Below are 22,125 nucleotides of genomic sequence, written 5' to 3' on the forward strand. Positions count from 1 at the left end.
CAGCAGTGGCTCATGACTTCGAGATTCACTTCTGCCAATAGTGTTAAAGGACATCTGAGACATGGATCAAAGCCTGCATTGTTGCAAGTTGGCAACTAAAGGCAACAAATCACCAATGCCATCAATTCACCAAAGCTCAAAATGACGTCCAATCCTACAATATCATGTGACAACATCAAATCAAGCCCTGCAATTACTGACCATGTACTCATTCTCCGAAACACTGTAGGGGCGCAGAAACAGTTTTCTGTAACTACTGTAACTAACACCTTAAAACATCTCTTTTTAATAGACACTAGCCGCTTTGCCCTTCAAATGGCACAAATTGAAATTGCGAATAGAAAATACACCCATTAGAAACACATACATTTTGCAAAAACTCCCATATATCGCTAAAAGTGTTTACGCTCGCATGAGGTGATTCCTCAGGCAATTCGAAACAGGAATATTTCACAAAACTGCAATGAAAATAGTTTTTACCCCGCATTTTCAGGTCACCTGACGTACGTAAAAGCCAATCAGTGGTGTGTTTGGACAGAGGACGAGACAGAGTTCTTCATTAAACTCATAAAAGAGTTTGAAGCAGACATGAGGGAGAAACACCTCATATGAGCCGCTCTCAAGTATAAAGGGCTTTCCTTACCATTAACGCTTGGATAACACACATACGTCTCCTTCCATTAAAGATAATAATGGCTTAGTGCGGTGGCTGGATATACGTAAACCAACCAACATCCGTCGCCATGATGTTTTAAAATGACTTATCAGGAAAAAAATTACGTTTTAGCCGCATAACTTCGGTTCATGGAAACGCATAATTTCGCAATAGTTTTTTATTGACATTTAGAAAATATCACAAATCTGTAATGGAAACGTGGCCACTGACACCTTTTTTAAGAGAAACTTGATTTAATTCAGTATCACCATAATGCCATGACATAATCCACAACTTTGTACGAACAAAAACAGTTTAGATATCAGCTGTTTTCGTTTGTTTGCTTGCTTTTATAAATGGACTGCTATAGAAACATGTTCTATAATGCTGTGGTTGTGTGGTGAGGTTTTCACACGGACTTTACACATATACCCTGCGAGGCCGCTGGAAGTTGGTCAGCTTGTAACCAAAAAGTGAATTGCCAAAGACCCAAAAGCAGAACGTCCCGCTGTACTTTTTTCACTCAAGTTTTATTTTCAAATTACACACAATATGTCCCACCATGTACATGCTGGTTAACAACCTGGGAGATTCTGGGTGTAGTATGTATTTAACAAGAGTGTTCAGGATTGCAGGTTGCATATAAAACAAGTACAGACACTATATAAACATTTGAACAAACTGATCTGAGGTCTCAAAAAGCCTCACTCGTTCCCGGAGAGAGTGCCTGAAAGAGATAATCCAACAATTGTTTCAAATTACCCATCCTTTAGTAGTCATTTAACAAATCAAACAAGAAATTCCCAAAACAATACTCGGTACTCAGTTTCACAAAAAAAACACAAGAGTGCTCACAAGGGTTTCTTACATAATCAATCAATCGAATCTGTTTTTAATACAAGAACTTGAGGACCACCATCACACACAGTAAACAACTGCTGGCGAGACCATTGGAAACAGGCTTCAGAATAGATGGTATAAGAGCAAACATTTGTTTGCAGTTTCCCCCCCTCGAGGCCTGAGCAGAACCGGCCAGATCTACACCAGCCAGCTCCTCTAACAACGACAACTTTAGATCTCTAAACCAATTAATCGGGGGATAACGATTTGAAATCAATGAAGGGAGATGCTGGAATCAGAAATAGTATTTTCATGAGAACATGCTGCAATAATCGTCGTTTCTCCAACTTTGAAATATGATTTTTTTTTTACAGTGCTATATCTATATATCTTTACATTTATTCATATCCATCCATCCATATTTAAATGTATTTCCATCTATCTATATATCCATCCATCCATTCATCCATCATATCCATATCCATGTGCTGTTGTTTGCCATTAGTACAGTACATACTTTAGGAATTAAATAAGCAAGTCTGCCAACTGCTAACTGAAACTAGCCATTGTAAGATAATCGATTGAGAAGATAACACTGACTGTTAAGCCAACTGTTGATCGTGGAGACCATTGCCACCAGTATTCTTGATTATAAACGTCGCTCAGGACGCTTTTGGGAAACGCAGCCCATGTCAATGGATGTACAAGTTTTGTTCTGAAATAAAAAAAATTCCGAAGTTTGTCAAAAATGTAAAAAAGTTGTTGACCACTGTTTAGGATTTACTTTAAAATTCAGTTAGCCACGTACAACGTAGACAATGAGGCAAATCTATTTAGAGCACATTATTTTATAAATCAAAATATCGATAAATGGCACCAGCGGATCAATTCCTCTGCACAGAGAGGGCCAACGATATATTTCCCTATCGATATTTTGTTATTGAGTTATAGAATGCATCAAAATGAGTGCATTAATAATAATAATAATAATAATAATAATAATAAGTTTTATTTATATAGTACCTTTCAAGAACCCAAGGACACTTCACATAATATTGACCGTTACAAATATACAATCAAAATATAACATGAACATGCAGACAGACAGTGGTCATATTACATATGAGAGAAAACCAATGTAAGGCATGCATGGATCTGACATTTAAAGTATACAATCAATTAACAGAGCGATGTGTAATTAAATGAGTTCTGAGATCAGTTGTAAAGGTCTGGAGGGAGGAGGTGTTGTGGGAGTTTGTCCCACCGCCAACAGTAGAGAGTTTAATCTAAGGTACTGTGAGCAAGTTTTCAGAGCTTGATCTCAGTGTACGGCCAGGGACATATGGGTTTATTCATTCTGAAAGGTGACAAGGTGTTAAATCATGACAAAACTAGGACACAAGTGAATGCGATAGATAACAGAGAGCCAGTGAAACTGCTGTAGGATGGGAGTGATGCGAGCTGATCTTCTGTTCAATGTAAGGGCACGAGCAGCTGCGTTTTGAACTAGTTGAAGCTGAATTAATGGTTTTAGTGGGTAGGCCGTAGAACAAAGTGCTACAATAGTCCAGACGTGAGGTTATAAAACATGGACAACAGTTTCAGCATCTTTGAGATTTAACGAAGGTCGTATACGGGCGATATTACGGAAAAAACAGGCCTTAACAAGCTGATTGATGTGGGGTTCAAGACATCATCTGGAATCAAATAGAACCCCAAGATTGCGTATAGTAGATGAAGGATAAACTATGACTTCATCAACATGAATGGGGAATTCATGTTGGGAGAGACAAGGGATTTAGGGCCAACTAACAGGATTTCAGTTGTTTTAGTGTTCAGTTTTAAGTGTGTGATTGACTGGACTAGTGTTTGTACGGGAAACATTTGTCACTAAACAAGGGAAGTGCAGAACATGAAACTTTCACACTAAAAACTAAGTCAGGAGAGATGGGATTTCATACGAGTAGAGTATTTTTTTTTTCAGGGCAAAAGTGTAATTACATGGCAGCGTACGAGCTTTGCTCAGATCTTCCATACAAATGATGGGATAATAACAGCTCTCTCCACAGACATAAACCCCCTCTGGGCACTGTGTTTATCTGCAGGAATGCTGGTAGTCATAACAAGACTAAATATATAAAGTGTAATAGGTCATCAAATAAAATGAGGAGCATAGTGCAAATGTGATCATGTAATCAAGTCAAGTCACCTTTATTTATACAGCGCTTTTACAATACAGAGTGTTTCAAAGCAGCTTTACAGAGATAACAGGAAAATAATGCAACAAAGTTTGTTTCCAGAGGAAAATAGCGTCACAGTCCAGCTCAAGTAAGTTCAGTGATGGTTCATTTTTGTTGTAAAAAAGTGATTAATTTAGTTCATTTATATATATATAGCCGCTCTGTCTGTGATGTCATCGTCCAGCTCAGTTCAGTTCTCATATAATGGTGTCAACTAGGGCTGAACAATATATCGAAATTATCAAAATATCGCAAATGTATATATCGTGATATGCATATCACAACGGCTTGCAATAACTGGGGTCTTGGCTGAATAACTTTTGTAGCTTTAATAAGAATCAGTATATATTTAATTCATAAAGTGAAAACTAAGCAATGTTTTATTTTTACATTTGATTATTCAGTTTCTGTTGTTAAATAACCCTAATGTAGGATAACCTGAACGCCTAAACCCCACTGATGTTAATAACACTTCTTATGCCACAGTAAAACACTGATGTTCACTTTCAGGAGTTGTAGGGATGTATGTAGGTTATATAATTTTAAATATATTTTAAAGATAATTTAAGTTTATTTTACACACTTTAAGCATTACTGTATATATTATACGTTAATGTATCACGTATCACATATCGCATTTTTCTTCAATATCGTGCAGGCCTAGTGTCAATGCAGGCAGATCAATAATACTGTTGAATATTAAATGTTATGTAGCATAAATGTAATGTGTAAATCACAGCACTGCCCAATGCACTGAACTCTGTGACGTAAAGCGGCAGTCACAGCTTGCCAACGTTACAGAAAACTTCATTCAAATAATCATGTATCCAAAAAATTTACTTTGCAATGACAGGTCAAAGTTCACAACAAACAAGTTAAAGTTTGTGATTAAAATACTACTAATAAGACACTATAGTTAAAATACTTTCTTCTAACACTTATTTGACACTATATTTACACAGTTCACAAAATAAAGAAAAAGTACACCAATTTTCAAGGTCATCGTAACAACAACACAACAAAAAAATACAACAAATGTTGTAATTCACGTGTAACTGGGTTTCAGGTCTGTAAGGTCAGGTTTGGTTTTACAGGAACATAACGTAAAAATGCCTCTGTGTCAAACTAACCAAACCAGCGGCTCTAACATTCAGAGATGACCTTCTGAAAGCCTTCGATGCTCCGGCTGGAACGCTGACAAAACTCACTCTAACAAAGCGTGAGGCAGTTCCAGCGCTCCTCGCTGGCTCGTGTCAGACAACATGCTGCAGTTTACATCCGCTGACTCGAGGAGAACTTCAGCTCTCCATCTCTCCAATGCTCATATGATTACGATGTTGGCATAAATCGCCCAAAAGTGGGGCAGTGGGCAATATTCAGCAGAGAGAAAGGAGAGGAAACTTTCAGAGAGCTTCATCTGACATGTTACAGACCAGATCTGCGGACCGTCTGCCAACATAATCGTTTATTCTAGAAACCATCCTGTTATTAGAGCAAAGCAATAAATTCCATGTACATGAGGCGGCCACTGATCCGCACTATTCTCTAAGCCATCCTCAAAGAAAAACACTCTTAACAATCATGAAAGGGGTTTTCACAGCAATGCCGTTGAAGAAGCATTCTGGGTTCCACACTGAATAGTTATTTTTTTAGAGTTGAGATTTCTTAGTATGCACGAAAACCTTTTGTGCAATGGAAAGATGCCCATTTTAATAATTGGAAGAACCCTTTTCCGCTATAAAGAAACTTTTGTGCAATGGAAAGATCACACTGAGGCTGGAGGGTCTTTATGGAACCATAAATGCCAATGAAGAACCTTTACTTTTATGAGCAGTTCTTATTGATGGTCATGAGCAGATGTAACCTGTCAGAGAGGGGGTTATCAAAACTTCAACCTGAACTTAAATGTTGTACTATTCTATCAAAAAATGTAATAGCACCATCCTTTTAGGACTTCTGCACGTTAATATCTCCACATTTTTATCATTTTATGTTATATTTTTATGTTCGTGTGTGTCCATGCAACCATTTGTAAAGAATCAAAAAGTAGATAAAGACATATTTTAAGGTTGCTTGTTCTTGTAACTGCAAGTTACAGTGTAACTAAGGAATAGTAATTAACTACATGCACTTACTATAATTTATAATCAGGGTTAGGGTTAATGTTTGGTTTGGGGTTAGTTGCATGTAACTTATGCAAACCTGATTGTTATTACTATAGTAACATGTAAAATGTGTAACAGGGAAACTAAATTAAAGTGTTACCAGACATTGTAATAGTAATCAATGTAATCCTCACGTAATCCATTATGCTCTATGCATGTGTGTTTCTCAGTGTTTAAACATGAATACACATGACTTTTGTAAACTGTAAAATTGTAAATAATAATAATAATATTATATTTTATTTGTAAAGCATTTTTCATAGTTAAAAACAAACCCAAAGTGCTACAGAGTATAATAAAACAAAGATTACTGGAGAACAGTTTCAGTCTTTCCACTTCAAAATGTCACGTTTATTCAATGTGTTACTTGCCATTCTTTGTGATTCTTTGTCAAATTTACAAGCAGTTTCTGAGTGAAAATTGCCTCAAAGTGCATCGTACACCAACACTGGGAAAATGACTAAATTAAATTAACTTTTTAGAAGACTTGGATGAATCTGCTCAATCCATATGGATACATTTTTTGTCTTTTTCAACTTTTTAAAGCTAGAACATTTTTGGACTTTCAATGGATGGACAATTTTTTTTCATTTGTGATCTGAAAATAAATGAAAGTCTTATGGGTTTGGAACAATATGAAGGCGAGTAAATTCTGAAAGAATTCTCCTTTTGGGTGAACTATCCCTTTAAGATTTGTCCCGAAATAAATGGTTAGAACAGCAAACACTACTTAATTAGAACTTCTGGTCATATAGTCTATCAGAGGCGGCGCTGTAGGACAAATCCTAAACATACAGTTGCCTTATTGTAGAAGAAACACTCATTTAGAGTCCACCGGTTCATTAAAAGCAGTGAAAGATAAATGTGAGGATGTTATGTTTGGTCATGCACTGCTGGACGTGCTGGAGCAGGTCTGAGAACCACTGAGGCTTTATTGAGAGATCCTCTGGTTTTCATCTCCTCCAGCCCGTCAATAGCCTGAACTACACGCCTCTGGGGACAGACCTTCACAACTCCCACAGAACCGCTCGAACAGATGCGGAAACCAGTTTCAGGACGAGCCTTCTCCCATAAACCTTTGGCTTTTGGCAATCCCTAATGCTATTCCATTATGAAGAACGCTTTGACAAAAGGGAAGACTTGTGTGCAGGTTTTGCTTTTGCATGATCAACTACATTGGAGATAGAATTTCAAAGAGTTTCTATAATGTCCAGATAGGCAACGCAGAACACTGAAGTTCTAACAAGTTCTTTAGAAAACTGAAGCAGCAATCTAGAGAGTCTGTGATGGTTGGGATTGGGAATTGGGAATCACGTTTTAACCCCCTTTAAAGTGTTTGATGGCATGTTTAAACACAAGCGCACTAGAAAGTTTCATCCATTCCCAGTGTTTGTGCTATTTCTCTCCAGAAGTTATGAGCGCTAAACATATTTTTTTATTTGTTGCATGCATCTTTCTGTTTATTGTTTGGTTCGGTTATCAGGGCTGGAATGTCCACAGGTGTGGAAAGAATCCCACATTTGTTCTGTACACAATAAGTGTGTCCAGTTTTGCAGTTATGGGAGACAATGGTGTAAACACCGCTTTCCTTGGTATTTCTGCTGCTTCCGATGCAGTTCCTTTGCCACTTTTGCAGAGTCAAGAAGCCCTGAGACTAGGAGACCCGAGTCTAGGACACCCTGAGTCTAGGACACCCTGAGTCTAGGACACCCTGAGTCTAGGACACCCTGAGTCTAGGACACCCTGAGTCTAGGACACATGAGCCTAGGAGACATGAGCCTAGGAGACATGAGCCTAGGAGACATGAGCCTAGGAGACATGAGCCTAGGAGACATGAGCCTAGGACACCCTGAGTCTAGGAGACATGAGCCTAGGAGACATAAGCCTAGGAGACATGAGCCTAGGAGACCTGAGTCTAGGAGACCTGAGTCTAGGAGACATGAGCCTAGGACACCCTGAGTCTAGGACACCCTGAGTCTAGGACACCCTGAGTCTAGGAGACATGAGCCTAGGAGACATGAGCCTAGGAGACATGAGCCTAGGAGACCCTGAGTCTAGGACACCCTGAGTCTAGGACACCCTGAGTCTAGGACACCCTGAGTCTAGGAGACATGAGTCTAGGAGACATGAGTCTAGGAGACCTGAGTCTAGGAGACATGAGCCTAGGAGACCTGAGCCTAGGAGACATGAGCCTAGGAGACATGAGCCTAGGATACATGAGACTAGGAGACATGAGACTAGGACACCCTGAGTCTAGGAGACATGAGCCTAGGAGACATGAGCCTAGGAGACCCTGAGTCTAGGAGACATGAGCCTAGGAGACATGAGCCTAGGAGACCCTGAGTCTAGGACACCCTGAGCCTAGGAGACCTGAGTCTAGGAGACCTGAGCCTAGGAGACATGAGCCTAGGAGACATGAGCCTAGGAGACATGAGACTAGGACGACATGAGACTAGGACGACATGAGACTAGGACACCCTGAGTCTAGGAGACATGAGCCTAGGAGACCCTGAGTCTAGGAGACATGAGTCTAGGAGACATGAGCCTAGGAGACATGAGACTAGGACACCCTGAGTCTAGGAGACATGAGCCTAGGAGACATGAGCCTAGGAGACCCTAAGTCTAGGACACCCTGAGCCTATGACACCTGAGTCTAGGAGACATGAGCCTAGGAGACATGAGCCTAGGAGACATGAGCCTAGGAGACATGAGCCTAGGAGACATGATCCTAGGAGACATGAGTCTAGGAGACATGGGTCTAGGAGACATGAGACTAGGACACCCTGAGACTAGGACACCCTGAGACTAGGACACCCTGAGACTAGGACACCCTGAGACTAGGAGACATGAGCCTAGGAGACATGAGCCTAGGAGACATGAGCCTAGGAGACATGAGCCTAGGACACCCTGAGTCTAGGAGACATGAGTCTAGGAGACCTGCGCCTAGGAGACATGAGCCTAGGAGACATGAGTCTAGGAGATATGAGACTAGGAGACATGAGCCTAGGAGACATGAGCCTAGGAGACATGAGCCTAGGAGACATGAGCCTAGGAGATATGAGACTAGGAGACATGAGCCTAGGAGACCTGAGCCTAGGAGACATGAGCCTAGGAGACCTGAGCCTAGGAGACATGAGTCTAGGAGACATGAGTCTAGGAGACATGAGACTGCAGAGCTGCTAGATGCAGTGCATGCATATTTAAGATCCTAGCTGCATTTTATGCATCCTAAATACACACAATTAAAGTCCCCATGAACCGGAAGTTGCAAACGACTTCTCCAGTGTTGTGACGTATGTCCAAGTGAAAGGGAATATTGAACAGAGGGCAGGGTTGTACTTCAGCGCTCCTCCTCTCCATCTCTGCTCATGCAGACTGACGGTTTGAGGAGTGGTTATGGAAGTAGAATAATGTCAAATGTTTTTGAAATAAAAACCCTGTTGAATTGCACTACTTGAAAAAAAATAGGCATTGCATTTACCATGCTTGCATTTTAATGCATTGTATTTTTAGTGCTTACATTTTTATGGGCTGAAATTCAACATGGTTGAATATTTAAGCTGTGAATATTTCAATTAAAAACATTTCAAACACCTTTTCATTATTAAAAATTCAATAATCCATATTCACCTTTCATATTTCACTTCCAAAATATTCAAACTGTTTAAAAATACAACCAATAATATTCAACAGGCAATTTTCGGTCCATTTTATTTCGCTTTGCAAATTCGCTTCCACAAATTCAGTGGTTCAAATTCGACAGTAAATTCAACATTGACGTCCAGGAACTGCAGGAAAAGCAGTAGATTGCCGAGCACACTCTCCATCTGCTGTTAGTCGACCTCACCGGCAGATGGTGCAAAAGCGCGTGTTGAAGACCAGCAACAGTTAGAACAAGTCATTCATTCATAAAACTCATTTACAGCAATGTAAGTGTATTTGTGATTATTATGACGGCTGTTTTATGTTAAATTCAGTGTCTTCACGGTTACTTTTCCTGTGTAGCCTACATGCATCTTTCTCTACCGTGAACGAGATTATAATGTTATTCCCCGATGCGGATATACAGATCCAATGTTACATTTTTGAGGTTGACATATATTTCTCTTGGTTGTTTAGTTGCCTTAACTTTATATTGTGGATGTGCTGCATGCAGGCTATTAGGGTTTCCCTCAATACTTAAGGATTCCCCTGCTGGACATATACAACGCTTAACGTAGCTTAATGGACTACAGTGATGTAAAAGACCAAACTCGCAGGCAAGCAGATGGACTCAGAATAACGCGCAAAGCTTAATGCTGAGCGTTTCACAGTGATAGATTGGCATACAGATGGCTTGATGTTGGAAATTCGCACATTTAGGGACCGTCTCTAAAGTGTATACGACTTTGGTATACACGTTTCTAACTCCGATAGCATTTGAATAGAACGACTTACAGTCATAAAACCAACTGTAAAGTGTTCATTTAGTGTCAGGCATAATGCGCACCCTTTGGATTTTTGATATTTATTCAAATACATTTAAGTTTGCTATTGAAGTTAGAAACGTGTATGCCAATGTTGTATGCAACTTTAGAGACGGTCCCTAAATGTGCGAATGTCCAATGTCAAGCCAATTTTTACATTTAGTCATTTAGCAGAAGCTTTTATCCAAAGCGATTTACAGTTAAACTAACAATAGGAGGACAATATGCAAGTGCTGTGACAGTTTAAGCTAATGCAATACACGTATGCATACTATATGTATACATGTGTTGATTTTATGCCAGTATATCACGAAACGCTCAGCATGAAACTTTGCGCGTTAAGTTCATATTCTGAGTCCATCTTCTTGCCTGTAGCCTATATAATAGCCTACAGCCTACTTCCCTAATAAGGTGCAAGATTGGTCTTTCATATCACTGTATCAACGGAAGGGAAATCCTTGAGTATGAGGTATTGAGGGAAACCGATTATAATCCTGTTCATGGTAGAGAAAGCTGATGACATGTAGAATACACAGGGAAAGTAACAATGAAGTTATTGAATGAAACATAAACACAGCTTTTGTGTGTTTATCATCTTTTCCGCATATACTGACAGATAATCATTTTCATTTTATGAATGAATGTCTTCGTCAACAACAAGCGCTTTTGCACCATCTGATGGTGAGGTCGACTAACAGCAGATGGAGAGTATGCTCGGCAATCTACTGCTTTTCCTGCAGTTCCTAGACGTCAATGTTGAATTTACTGTCGAATTTGAACCACTGAATTTGTGGAAGCGAATTTGCAAAGCGAAATAAAATGGACCGAAAATTGCCTGTTGAATATTATTGGTTGTATTTTTTAACAGTTTGAATATTTTGGAAGTGAAATATGAAAGGTGAATATGGATTATTGAATTTTTAATAATGAAAAGGTGTTTGAAATGTTTTTAATTGAAATATTCACAGCTTAAATATTCAACCATGTTGAATTTCAGCCCATAAAAATGTAAGCACTAAAAATACAATGCATTAAAATGCAAGCATGGTTAATGCAATGCCTATTTTTTTTCAAGTAGTGCAATTCAACAGGGTTTTATTTCAAAAACATTTGACATTATTCTACTTCCATAAGTGGTCAAGCATTTCCAACCCAAGCCGTCAAACTGACCTCACCAGAGAAGGAACGCCATTCCAGACCGGAAGTAACTTTTCAGATTTTGATTAAAGATTACCACAACAAACTATTTTTTTTCTGTGTATTAACTTGCACAGATTAATTGTTCACCAGAAGACTAATAATATGCGCTAACAAAGTAAATAAGGTCAATTTTTTTTTATTTTTTATTTTTTTACTTTAAATACATTTTATTTCTTTTTTTGCATAATTTGACAAAAGGTTTGGTTGGAAATTACAAAAATATTCTGTGATGTTTTATTTATTTTTATTACTTTTATCCATTGTACTACTGGAGCAAAATTGGTTAATAAAGTGGAAATTTTGAGCAGCATTAATGTTATAATTCATAGTTATATAAAGGATTTTCCCAGTTGAAGTGAGATCCTGGACTCATGGTTCAGCTCTGCACTAGTTTTGTTGATGTTTACAGTAAAAGTCTCTATAACAGAAATGACTGATTTGCGTCAGTACCAATAGACTGATAAACTGATTTACAAAACTCACTTTTCTTATTTAAACTGCTAACTCAAACCGAACGGCCAAACAGAGGTTTAGATTTGCACAGGACTAAGGCATAAGTCTATGACGGTAAACCTCGAGTGTTTCCTTCTGGGGGGAAAATAAACCTTTAGAAACTTGAAGACTTTACAACTGGTTGACATTTGACATGATCACAATCTGACTGTCAACAGAGTTTTCAGACAAAACAACAAAGGTAATTTGGTAAATAACATAAACTGTTGTTTTTGTCAGAAAACACTTTATTTTGTGCACACAAAAGATTATTTGGTAAACAAAAAAAACTGTTTTCCAGATAAAAACGGTTCATTTGGCAGATAAAACAAAAACTGATGTAAACAAAATAAAAAATAAAAGTTCTTTCAGTTACTTTTTAATTGATTACGTATCTACACAATGTTAGTAACTTCTTCATTATTTATTGATTCTCCCAATTCTTTTTTATCTTTTCAATTTCCCTTTCTAAAAATATGGATAACCAAAGAAGAAAAAAAAACAGGAATATATTTTCTTTTCTTTTTCTTTGTATTTTTATACCAATACCAATGTTATGTGAGTTAAGTCAAAAGTAATCTAAAAAGCAAAATGTGCAATGTAATAGATTATGTTATCAATTAAAAATAGATTTATTATGTAATTTGCAATCTGTAACAGACAAACATTTTTTGGTATTTTTAGTAATCTCTCTATCTCTCTCTCTCACTCTCACATGCATATATATACGTGTGTGTGTGTGTGTGTGTGTGTGTGTGTGTGTGTGTGTGTGTGTGTGTGTGTGTGTGTGTGTGTGTGTGTGTGTGTGTGTGTGTGTGTGTGTGTGTGTGTGTGTGTGTGTGTGTGTGTGTGTGTGTGTGTGTGTGTGTGTGTGTGTGTGTGTCTTTTTTGGGTTACTATAAAACCCATATTTAATTATATACTGGAGTTTGCCTTTCTTGCCAAATAATTTTGTCATTTCAATACCTTTACCAACCATAAGTCTTCCCATTCCCAATATAACACACTCCTTATAATTTGTTTGTTTAATAGAACCTGAATTGTCCTTAGAAGCAAATATTACACGGACATCACTTTTGACCACTATTATATAATATATATATATATACTGTATATATGCGTGCACTTCTAGAGCTGCTCTCTGAATGTATGATTTGTTTTCTGTGGTTCAGTGTAAACCGCTGTGGATTTCCAGGCCTGTAATTAGATAATCAACTTAACTTCAAGTGAGAAGCAATCAGGCCAAATAAGTTCATTCCCAACCACTGCACTGAAACGCTCCTTCACTTGTCAACTCCGAGAACAGCTGCGTTGTAAAAAATAAAATAAAAATAAAACAGTAGCTAAAGGCACTTTCACACAAACACAAATATTCAGTGGCACAAATATTATCTCTAAGGAGTGAACATGTGGCCATATACATCATTTTATACTCAGTTCAGTGATAAACTGTGTCGGCCAATACGTTTTGAGCTTTGTGTTGCGTCTAGAGCCACTGCAAAGTCACTGAAGAGACTCGACTAACTCACACACACAATGACACTCAAATATAAAACAAAATGCACAAGTAAATACACACACTAAACTCTCCAGAAACCTGCAAAAAGTGAGTAATAATATGTCAGAGTATGAATGCACCGCTGAAGGGTGCATTGCACCATCTATTGCACCAGTGTGAAACTGCTTTTTGTTCCACGTCATATATTTGTGTCGCTCTTCATCAGTGGACCATTTACCTGAGATTTGTTTAATTTAATAAAATTTTGTATTAAATATTATTTCAATACTTTTGGGTTAGGGTTAGGGGTTAGGGTTATTGGTTAGGGTTAGGGGTAGGGGTTAGGAGCATTACATGTTTAAATGCTAACAAACTATCGCTTGTAATTAATAGTTTTATATTTGACCAACATTGCTGAGCTGTTTACACTCGGCCAATGCCTCATGCGATGAGTAGTTCATTTCCTTTAGTACCAATGTCTCTAATTCCCCATTTTTAAACATGTTGCCGTGTGATTCAGCAGATATAATTCCAGAACTCAATGAATTTCCATACTTCATGCACTTCATGAAGTTTATTCCACGACCGATCTTCAGTATTCGTGTATTTTAGGTTCACTCCATTGGTTACGCGCCAACACTTCACTGGTTACAAGCCATTTCTAAACAACCATTAATATTCTGGCTTGTGAAATGGCCAAATCAGCCCTCAAAGTGCCATTATTCCTCTAGAAAACACACGTAAGCACACATTACACAATAATGTACACATATTTTAATGCGATCCAGGGACGAGGACTATAATGCTCCATTTACACTGCAAAACATCAATGATCTGCTATTTGGAGTCATAAATAACAGACGGTACAAGACTAAATCAACAAGGATAAACCATTCACCCATGCACTTACACGCACGAAATATCCTTTTCTTCTCTGCGTTTCTTCCTAATCTAGTTATCAAAATAAGCCTGGCATTCGTATAGATTATGAATATTGTTGGCTCCTTGACTCTTGTTTCTCTTGTGTAAGTCACCTTGGACAAAACCATCTGCTAAATACAAACATGTAAATGTAAATTAGGAGAGTAAATGTTAAAATTAATAGATATTTTATGTTTTTGAGTAAATGGAAAGACTTGTTTAGTCAAGCTGGTATGCTAACATGCGCTTCTGCTAGCTAGAACTTGAATTTACTAATGTTAACTTTATTTGTTTAAATGGACATGTTTTAGTCTTGTTCGTCTAGAGGTACAAACCTAAATCAACTGTGTGGAAATGTTACTCAATTTAATTCATGTTCAGTGACTAATTATTTGAGTTTAATCTAGACTCTACAAATCATGCTATTAACAGCAACTAAAGACAGCTCAAACACGGCGCAATGCAAACTGAAATGCCCTTTAATCTGAGAATTTACCCTCAAGGGTATCTTATCAGATCAACAGAGCCAAGTTAAATTCACATGATGTCATTCTTAGGAAAGTACAAAAAAAATAAGCTTGGCTTGACAAAATATCCCATGATGCCTCTCAGAAGCCCTTCCACTAAAACCCTCTGAAATGTGGCAACAAGTGTCAAGTATTTTTAAATAATGCGATGAATGATAAAATGATAATGGCAAACCAGTCAAGTAAACAGCAATTTGATGCGATCATGTGACCACTTTCTTTGGCCTGAACGGTCATGAGAAATTAACCGAATAGACTCAATATGGCGTTTGTTCATCAAGTCAGAAAAACCAAAACAAACCTACAACAACAAATGCAATGCACTCACTATGGCCGTATACGCTGTGGTGTTAGCATACCCACAGATACATCAGAGAACACGAGCGTGGATGTGTGCGTCTCGACTGGGCCGGTGCCATGTGCTCCGCAGATGTGGCAAAAACAAGTGCTTTTCTTTTGTACCTCAGAATATCCGGCTCACAACCTCAACGCTCATTAATAAATTTCTGACCCTGCTTCATGAAGCCAGGAAACTCTTCTCCGGAGTCCAGAAGTGTGTATTCCTTCACGTCAGTTAGATTGAAATCCATTACCTTGCTCTGTATAACAGTGCTAGTCTGCAGCAGAGTTCATTTATTTCACAGTATTACGTACACTAACCAAAATGTACCTCTTTAAATTCAACCCAGGCTCGTTGGTAAAAACTGTGGTCTATTCCTTTGCTTCATGCACTATTCACAATGCTTTCAAAGTGTAAGTGCATTCAGTTTGATCTGAAACAGATGAACATGAAGCTGCAATGTTGTATTGCGTTGCAGCGGTTCAGATATGAAAGATCAGTTGAGTGGCATTAGAAGGTTAATGCTCGATCACAATTGAAAATAACATACAATCTACTGTATACTAAACCCTACACTAATCATAACCGATAACCGGAGAAAAGCAAACTCGACATGATAATGCATTTGCTGAAGCACGCATGCCCTTTGAGCCGCTTCCACAAGTCTTCGAGCTCTTTAACTGTGCCTTGTGTTTCGCTCCACATCTCAAGAGCAATGCTGTACCCAGAGAGCAAGTTTAGCATGTCAGAAAAGCCATGCATATGGAGCTGATTATGTGATGCAAATGTCAAAATGTATTAGTTTGCAAAACATGCACTATGAGTGTTTTGAGGTCATAACATGGTATTTTGTGCAAAGAACCACGTGAAAACAAGCCTTCAATCTTCTGGTCTAATCACAATTTGTGTGAAAAAGGATTACAAATTGGCGTTTTACTGCCACTAGTCTTCAGAAAACTGCAGTGAACTGTATTTATAGGCATGTTTTTCCAATGAGCCCATGTCGTTTAAATGACTTTAATCCACGTCAAATTCAAGGTTGACAAGTTTTCACCAAACATCTTACTGAGCGTTTAGGCCCAATACCACCTTCAGTCATATTAGAATATATTCTGTTTGCCCTGAAAGTGTAATCTGGATTTCTGGCAGAGGATATACATGTGAGTGTTTGTAGACACACCACCAGGGCCATTTCACACACACACCACAGCAGGGTTCAGAGGAGCCCAAAACACACAGCCTCTTATGAACAGACGCAATGCTAACGGACAGAGCCGCTCTTTATCCTGACCTTTCACACACACCGTGTTTGAGAGAGAGAGAGAGAGAGAGAGAGAGAGAGAGAGAGAGAGAGAGAGAGAGAGAGAGAGAGAGAGAGAGAGAGAGAGAGAGATCGATCGATCGAAACGTTGCAAAGTGTTTACTTATATTTGTGTGCATGTGTGTGTGTGTGAGGCGCGGGCGCGATCGAGTCAGAGTCTTCCCTTTAATCCTATAGATTAGCACCATTTACACAAAGTCAACACGAAATCAAAATTGGCCCTATTTGCATTAAACTATGAAAAAAAACAGCCACATTTCCCAGAGTAAGATCCATCCGGCTGTGTGAGTGTGTCCAGAGGTCCCCAGCCCCCAGGCTGGTTCTGCAGATCTCTTCATGTCCCTCAGTCTTCGCCCCCACAGCCTTTTAACGGCCCCCAGACGAAGATCAGATAAGTCCAATTTTCTCTGATTTTATCCTGACTCAATTGGAAGTCCATAGACCACATTACTGACCGTAAGTCACTGAATTACGAATAAAAAAAAACACAAATCAGGGGCGGTTCAGGGGAAGCATTTATGGTCTAGAAGCCACTAGAGGAAGTCTTTACTGTCTTTGAACAGCCGCAATTAAACTTAAAAGAGCCCGAACCAGCAAACGACAGGTCTACAACATTCATCCATTCACACTCATTCAAACGGAGTACAGCCTCTTAAATATGACTTAATTCAAAAACGATGATATAAATCATTATGCTACCTTCCCACTAACCAAAATTTTCATGTTTTTTGGACATATATGCATTGTTATGATCCATATGTGATCCTGGACCACAAAACCAGTCACAGGGGTCCATTTTTTTAAATTGAGATTTAAACATCATCTGAAAGCTGAATAAATAAGCTTTCCATTGATGTATGGTGTGCTAGGATAGGACAATATTTGAACATCTGGAATCTGAGGGTGCAAAAAAATCAAAACATTGAGAAAATCGCCTTTAAAGTTGTACATTTATGTTCGGGCTTTTGCTGCATCCACTCACACAATACATTTTTTATATATTTACGGTAGGAAATTTACAAAATATCTTCATGAGACCTACAGATTTTTGGCATAAAAGAAAAATTGACTAATTTTGACCAATGTATTGTTGGCTATTGCCACAAATATACCTGTGCGACTCGTGACTGGTTTTGTGATCCAGGGTCACATATAGGCTCAATGCAATGACAGTGTATGAGCACTATATAGTTTACACAAGTCATGCCAAGTCAATCCTTAAATTATTAAAATATAACAATATCAAACTGCTTTTCAAATTCTCACGTTCACATTTATGTATAGTGCGTTCAGGGAATTCACTTTTTTCCTTTCATAATTAATCTTTTGGTTTTCGCCAAAGTTTGAAATAAACACAGAATACTCAAAAATACAGAATAATTTCAGAATCCAGAAAAAAAAATAGAGTAAAAACAGTACAATTATTATTTAAAACAACGGTTTTGCATTGAATACATTTTAAAGTGTAATGTAAAGCGAGCTTCGCAAATTGTCTAATAGTGCTACAGTTTCCAGTGGATTTAATGCTCAAATTACACCGTTAATTCAGATGTCAAATACATGCATGCAAATTGCATGCCTTCTTTTGTGTTTAGACGTTTCTGGGTTACCAAGTGTTGTATATATGCAAATTCAAATTCACCATTGTTTTGGTCACACTGCTCACCCCTATCCAGCAACATCCAGCATTTTAATCACTGTACCATGATACCATCCCAGTCAAAACCTGCAGAAATACTGATCTAGCTGATGAATAAGAAATGTTCTTTCTCCATGTTAACTCTGAGATCTAGAGCTTTGAATGGAAAGAAAGTCGTGAGTTTGAAAACACAAAGTTCCTGCAATCTCTGACTGTGGTCATGAAAGGCCCTTCTACTGGCATCCTCATCCTCGCTGGATCTCTCCTGCTTTCCCTCTCTCTGTGTGTGTGTCTTTGTTGTTTGTCAGCCCTCACCTTTCTTCATGTCAAAGTACTGTTAACGACCCCTAACAAAGCAGCATTTACTCTCCGCCACAATGAGAGCCTTTTGGCCTGAATAACACCCCTGCTTAGGCAAATAATGTTGGTGAAGGGTATAAAACACTGCTTCTCAGAAACACGATTACACTGAACATCAAATGGTGATGCAACACCATGCCAACATTGTTTATTGTACAAAAGTAAACACAAATGTCAATATAGCGATGAACTAAATAGTAGGGCTGCAAGATTTGGGGAAAATTCCAATAAAATTTGCAATTGCAATAAAGTTTGCAAAATGCAAACAATTGTAAGTGGATCTTTCCTCATGAAAGAGACAAAATCCCACATCCAGGCATTGGTTTTAGCATTTAAAAAGCCTTTGTTTGCAAGGCTACATATTAAATAACACCGATGTGTATTGGCCCAAGCAAGCCTTTATCAGGGTGCCAAACAACCGAGAGCAAGAAGTGATGGAAGTATGAAACACTTCTGTCAAAAAAGGAATTACTATTTTCTGTAATTTCGCTGTAAAATAAAAGTATTTCAAAAAAATTATCATTTCATTTTATAGTGCACCTGTAAAAATCACAATATTTCTGTCTGTCTCGTCTCATTATCAAATGTTAAACCATCAAGATTTTATTCTGGTTAAACACAGATGCTCAGATGAGTGTTTGTGGATCAGCGTTTACTGTGACCGAGCCGCTCTGGAGACACCAGGTCACGAGCTGCACGCGTGCAAACGAACACAGTGCCGCGCTTCACTCTGAAACACACAGATTAACTGCAGCCTTTGTGATTTAATAAGATCACAAATTTGGGTTTACTTCGCTTAATTGTGCAGCCCTACCGTAGAAGTACAACAATATGCACAATTATTAATCTAAATAATAAAACCATATAATTTGACTGTCTAAAAGTTGAGTTCCATTGTCTCTTGAATTTTAATAGATTTAGGCCTCATGCCCAATTATAAATTTCAACCAAAATAACAGAGCACGAGGGGTGTAACGATATTCAAACCGAACCGGAAAGCGTGATACAGCCACGGTACGCAGCCACGGTACGCATCGCAACACTCACGGCGTGCCGAACTCATCGGTGAGGTTGACCTCGCTTTACCTTATGTCACAAAACTAACTGTTCTTCCTTGACATTTGATTAAATAGTAATTACGGTTGTAAGGGTACACGTATTCCTCCCCCGAAATTTCATGTGTCTTATGTGTACAAGACGAATACAGCGATGTACCCTAACCACCAATAATCGCAATAAGCTCCGCGTTTTGTTATATTTCGATAAGAAACAAAGTGTCATTATTCAAATGATGTCCATTTTATCACGAAATTCAAACAATAAATGCCGTTTTGAGGCTCATTAATATGGCGTGACCGACCACTACACAGGCGGCTCAGTGTAAGCAGCGAGTGAACGAGATCATCTTTTCCTGATGAACATCAGAAGGTATGCTGAAACTTACTGAAACATTATATTGTCTGTATCTCTGAATTCATTTAAACACAGAGACACAATTTGTTCAGTAAACCCATGTTTAATAAAAAAAAAAGCAATTGTATGTATAGTTTTCTCCCCGCCTGCTGTACCGAGCCGTGACGTCAAAGCCGAGGTCCGCAGCGAGATCAGTAGGGCTGTGCAATTATTTGAATGTCGATTTCGATTTTGGCTCCCAACGATCACCAAAATAGTACAAATCGAGTAAAAACGATTATTTTGCCATGTTCTGTTTTGCAAGAACACTCTTATTTTGTCTTGTGTTCTGATGCAAAACTGGCCCGATTGTGCAAGTGACAATTCCGTCATGTCCCGACTCCTTAACGTGAGAGTGTAGTTTCGACGCTTGCTTTGTCCAACCCATGTTGAGAGGCGGAGAGAAAGAAGACGCGGCGCCGCTGAACACTCACGCCGTTTGTGAAATTGTGTCTTTGCGAAAGTTTTAAAATGATAGATTTGATTTTATAATCTGTGTGGATTAATTTAGGCGACTCATACAATCTACATGCTAAAGTGAATCAATGTTTGTGGGGGAATTTCCTGCATTATAAGTGGTAGACCTGTGGGAAAATTAAAATACTTATTGAAGTATTATCTGTTATATTATTTATTTTAATAGTTCAAAAAGTACAATAAAAGTTCAAATTTAAATTTAAGAATTGTTGAAAGGTGTATTTTTAATAAATGCAACACGTTCCCAAAGTCATGTGAAATAATTGTGTTACATAATCGTGATTTCATTACTGACCAAAATAATCATGATTTTTTCCATAATCGAGCAGCCCTAGAGATCAGTGTGTCGCTACACCCTTACAGAGCCAGACTTCAGTGTCAGAAACTCCACCAGAACATCACACATCAAAGCCGAGGTCCGCAGCGAGATCAGTGTGTCGCTACACCCTTACAGAGCCAGACTTCAGTGTCAGAGACTCCACCAGAACATCACACATCAAAGCCGAGGTCCGCAGCGAGATCAGTGTGTCGCTACACCCTTACAGAGCCAGACTTCAGTGTCAGAGACTCCACCAGAACATCACACATCAAAGCCGAGGTCCACAGTGAGATCAGTGTGTCGCTACACCCTTACAGAGCCAGGCTTCAGTGTCAGAGACTCCACCAGAACATCACACATCAAAGCCGAGGTCCGCAGGGAGATCAGTGTGTCGTAACACCCTTACAGAGCCAGACTTCAGTGTCAGAGACTCCACCAGAACATCACACATCAAAGCCGAGGTCCGCAGCGAGATCAGTGTGTCGCTACACCCTTACAGAGCCAGGCTTCAGTGTCAGAGACTCCACCAGAACATCACACAAAGCCGAGGTCCACAGTGAGATCAGTGTGTCGCTACACCCTTACAGAGCCAGGCTTCAGTGTCAGAGACTCTACCAGAACATCACACATCAAAGCCGAGGTCCACAGCGAGATCAGTGTGTCGCTACACCCTTACAGAGCCAGACTTCAGTGTCAGAGACTCCACCAGAACATCACACATCAAAGCCGAGGTCCGCAGCGAGATCAGTGTGTCGTAACACCCTTACAGAGCCAGGCTTCAGTGTCAGAGACTCTACCAGAACATCACACATCAAAGCCGAGGTCCACAGCGAGATCAGTGTGTCGCTACACCCTTACAGAGCCAGACTTCAGTGTCAGAGACTCCACCAGAACATCACACATCAAAGCCGAGGTCCGCAGCGAGATCAGTGTGTCGTAACACCCTTACAGAGCCAGGCTTCAGTGTCAGAGACTCTACCAGAACATCACACATCAAAGCCGAGGTCCACAGTGAGATCAGTGTGTCGCTACACCCTTACAGAGCCAGGCTTCAGTGTCAGAGACTCTACCAGAACATCACACATCAAAGCCGAGGTCCACAGTGAGATCAGTGTGTCGCTACACCCTTACAGAGCCAGGCTTCAGTGTCAGAGACTCCACCAGAACATCACACATCAAAGCCGAGGTCCACAGCGAGATCAGTGTGTCGCTA

General features: G+C 39.1%; 1 protein-coding gene and 1 long non-coding RNA gene across 2 annotated transcripts in view; one reads left to right on the forward strand and one right to left on the reverse strand.

Annotated features, from left to right (window-relative positions):
* Positions 1-22,125, reverse strand: part of ror2 (receptor tyrosine kinase-like orphan receptor 2) — a 90,323-nt gene that overhangs the window by 37,112 nt on the left and 31,086 nt on the right. The gene's annotated exons all lie outside the window — the stretch shown is intronic.
* On the forward strand, positions 1,960-4,043 carry LOC309488743. Its single transcript, XR_014202258.1, has 2 exons — positions 1,960-2,032; positions 2,103-4,043. It is a non-coding gene; the product is annotated as an uncharacterized lncRNA (long non-coding RNA).

This window comes from Leuciscus leuciscus (assembly GCF_965113295.1).
Source record: "Leuciscus leuciscus genome assembly, chromosome: 24".
Taxonomy (NCBI): Eukaryota; Metazoa; Chordata; class Actinopteri; order Cypriniformes; family Leuciscidae; genus Leuciscus; species Leuciscus leuciscus.